At 42.2% G+C, this 4024-nt stretch overlaps 1 pseudogene; it reads right to left on the minus strand.

Annotated features, from left to right (window-relative positions):
- Window positions 1–1055: 1055 nt before the first annotated feature.
- On the minus strand, window positions 1056–3250 carry LOC135552791 (nucleotide-binding oligomerization domain-containing protein 2-like; annotated as a pseudogene).
- Window positions 3251–4024: the final 774 nt, after the last annotated feature.

The raw sequence follows: 4024 nt of genomic DNA on the forward strand, positions 1-4024 counted from the left end.
GATAAAAACAGTCATGTTACCACTGAATCAACCCATGTTATCAAACATACTGGCACTTCCAGTCAGTCAGTGTACAATAGGGTAGGGTACATAAGAATACTGATGTACCAGTTCAAATACCTGACTGTTATTTGATAATTAGCCAGAAAAAATAGGGTCACACCCAATGGTGCTTACATAAAACAAGTGTAAGACCAGTTCTTTAGCATACAGCATGGTGTCACTTATCACAATGACTAATATGAAAAGAATGCTACCAAACAAGCTACATGTAGTAGCAGAGCAGGTCAGAGGTTGCTACTTATTGTGAATGGATAAAACAAGCTGCCTGTAGTAGCAGAGCAGGTCAGAAGTTGCTACTTATTGTGAATGGATAAAACAAGCTGCCTGTAGTAGCAGAGCAGGTCAGAAGTTGCTGCTTATTGTGAATGGATAAAACAAGCTGCCTGTAGTAGCAGAGCAGGTCAGAAGTTGCTACTTATTGTGAATGGATAAAACAAGCTGCCTGTAGTAGCAGAGCAGGTCAGAAGTTGCTACTTATTGTGAATGGATAAAACAAGCTGCCTGTAGTAGCAGAGCAGGTCAGAAGTTGCTACTTATTGTGAATGGATAAAACAAACTGCCTGTAGTAGCAGAGCAGGTCAGAAGTTGCTACTTATTGTGAATGGATAAAACAAGCTGCCTGTAGTAGCAGAGCAGGTCAGAAGTTGCTACTTATTGTGAATGGATAAAACAAGCTGCCTGTAGTAGCAGAGCAGGTCAGAAGTTGCTACTTATTGTGAATGGATAAAACAAACTGCCTGTAGTAGCAGAGCAGGTCAGAAGTTGCTACTTATTGTGAATGGATAAAACAAGCTTGCCCACACTGTTTACATCATAGAGAACATCACATCCAACATGATCCATAATGTACGTAAGAACATATAATAGCCTATAAATAACACAACTACCATGTTAAGGGAAATGCTACTGAAGAGGTTACATAAATTACAACCAGACATACTCATGGCTGTAAACAATAATACTCCAGTATAGTTGACCTGGACTGGGCATCATCAGAATGTAAGCCTGGGTTCCCGCTGTGTCATCTCCTCCACCTCTTCTGGGCTGAGCTCATTACCTCTCAACCTAGAAAGAAAACAATTATTCACTTAACTCTAATTTACAGTCTTTGGATTAGAGACCTTCTTAAATGATTTGAGATCCAATCTTCACATGTATGGGGAGGTATGGGGGAGGCATAGGAGACCACAGCATACTATACTGTATGTATAGGACATGAGACTTTGTAAATTACATTTCTCAGCCAGTATGTAGCTGTCTAAATGATCAAAGCATAATGTTAATATAGCACACTGCCTTCACACGAGTGTTGCTTTCAAGAGCCAGTATTAGACACTCCACACCTGTTCTTGTGATGCAGTTTTTGGTTAACCTGTGGAGGGCATGAGAGAGCAGGGTGAAAGATGTGTTTTGTAACACCCACAAATCTACTGCACAACCACAACTATCAAAATGTCAGTTGAGGCAAAGCGGAATGTGAGTAGCTGCAAAGTCTTTTTCAGTATTCAGGATGTGCTATCAATATACTCACCACAGCTCCTCTAGCGTACTGTTCTTGATGAGTGGGGCAAGAGCACATGCTCCTGCACTGCCAACACCATTGTCTACCAGGCATCCATGAAACATACATCTGATAGTAAGATTTATTCCTATGTTGAAGTACTTTAATGATAACAGGGATGTCTGGACATATTACTGGCGGAGAGACCTGAGGTTCAATCGGTCACTACAGTTCTTGGGGTAGGAAGCAGACTACCCTATCTCTCTGAGAATGACAAAGTTGTTTTTATGCCTATCACGATGCTGTAATAATATATCTGTATTAGCTATTGCTATGTGAGGTAACATTGTACAATATCTTATATGTTGAGAGTTTAAAAATATCCTCACTTTAGAGAGAGAAAATTCAGGAGCGAAGCACTCTGTGCAGGCATCAGTTAGCTTGTTGTTGAATAGCCTTTCAGAGATATTAATCAAGATCAATAAAGGTTATTCATCAGGTTTTACATATGCATATTTGACTTAGAACATTTACAGCCACCATAGCCTAGCTATAGGTCTCCTGACAGTGGAAAATAGATTTGGCCATACTCATGCAATCTTCTGAAAGCTCTCACACTGGATGCCTTTTTCAATCAATTTGCAGATTCCCTCATCTGATATGTTATTGTGTCTCAGGCTGAGGGAGTGAAATAAAAAATAATCGTATTATTAGGCCTTAGTTTAGTGTCCTGTGTATTATGTTACTGGCACAAGGTAATGCTAAAATAATCCCATAGTGATTTCCATGATAAATACACTTACTATACAGAGTGGCAGACATGCAGGCAAGGCAGCAGCTGCTCCACCCCAACGTCTCCTACATAGTTGTAGTCTAGCTGAAGCCCCACAGGGTTTCTAAGGTGCTGGAGCAAGTAGGCCAGTGCAGTACACTCCACAGGGCCTATATAACAATAGGTCAGCTTCAGGTGTTCCACCTCTAGCTTAGCCATAGTGTCTCTGACGATCCTGCTATCCAGCATCTCATGGATGCACTTAATGAGCCACACGAAGCTCGGCATGGCGTGCATGCTCTTCTTCTCCCCCTCCACGGGCCGAGTGATGGATTTAAAGTGCTTCTGCATGACTTTGGATAGTCACCACCTGCTTGGACTTCCTGTCCAGAGTGGGCCCAGGGCAGGAGAGGAGCAGCAGGCTATGGTGGTGCTGAGACAAGAGCCCAGACACAAAAGTAGCTGTTATTTGGAGCTTTGGGGTCTCTGCTGCCGTATTGGCCTCCTTCAAGGCCCATTCTTGTTGGGTCAAGCAGTGCCCCAGACACGCTCTGTGAAAGCCAGGCTTGCTGCCTGTCCTGGGGCTGAAAGAGCTTGGGGATGGTGAAGCGGTCCGAGTTATTGTTCAGGACAATGTAGAGAGCAGCAAAGAAGCACTGCATGGTAATGTGCAGGAACTCGAATTGGTTGCAGTTAGTGGAAGAGGAGAGGTCTTTACTACGGACGAGGAACCCCATGCAGATATCTTCCTCGGTCACCCCACACTTCTTTTTTGTTGTTGTTATACTTTGTTTTTATTGTAGGAACACAAAGAAAGTACAAATAAAGTCAAATAAAAGAACAAAAAAAGATCTGGCAGTTACAGTGCACTTCATACCTTCATCATCATATCATCATATTAGTTACATTGACATCTTTGAATTAGACCTTTTCCACGTACGAAACCCATTTTTCCTAGTATTCTTGACCTCTCTCCTGTTGAGTTCTTAAAGCAAAGGCCATACGCTCCATGTGGTGTATTTCTTCTACAATGTCTATCCATTGTGTCACTGCGGGAGGGTCTTTTTGAAGCCATTTCCTAGTGATAGCCTTTTTACTGGCTGCCAGTAGGACCTTCAAGAGGTACTTTTCTCTATTGTGTAAATTATCAGGTATTTCACCCATGTACACAGAAATTAATGTTTGTTCTATGTCAAATCCCATAATTTCTCCAATGTTAGATCTTATTTCTCCCCAGTAAGTTTCAATTGCAGGGCAAGTCCAAAAGATGAGTGGTCCGCCCTCAATAGGCCGTATTCTCTCCAACAAGGGTGTAGTGAGCCAGTCTGTTTTGATTTCAGTTTAGGTGTTATGAAGAAACGTATCTAGAAGAAAAAGAAAAGCACACCTATTAAGACGAGGTGCTGGCGAGCGGAGTAGAAACTTGAAAATAAAAGAGAGTCGCACACTCTTGGAGCTCAGATGCAAAAATTTAATACCAACGTTTCGACAGCCAAGCTGTCTTCATCAGGGTGTAATCACAAACACTGCGGGATGACTTGTTTATATAGTGTCAAAGGACACAGGTGTCTGTAATCATGGCCAGGAGTGGCCTAATATCATTGGTTAATCTTGAAACTCCCCATCCCGGATCCGGGATCGTGACTAAAGCCTCAGGCTCATTAGCATAACGCAACGTTAACGATTTC

The sequence above is a fragment of the Oncorhynchus masou genome, chromosome 2 (assembly GCF_036934945.1).
Source record: "Oncorhynchus masou masou isolate Uvic2021 chromosome 2, UVic_Omas_1.1, whole genome shotgun sequence".
In the NCBI taxonomy this organism is placed as follows: Eukaryota; Metazoa; Chordata; class Actinopteri; order Salmoniformes; family Salmonidae; genus Oncorhynchus; species Oncorhynchus masou.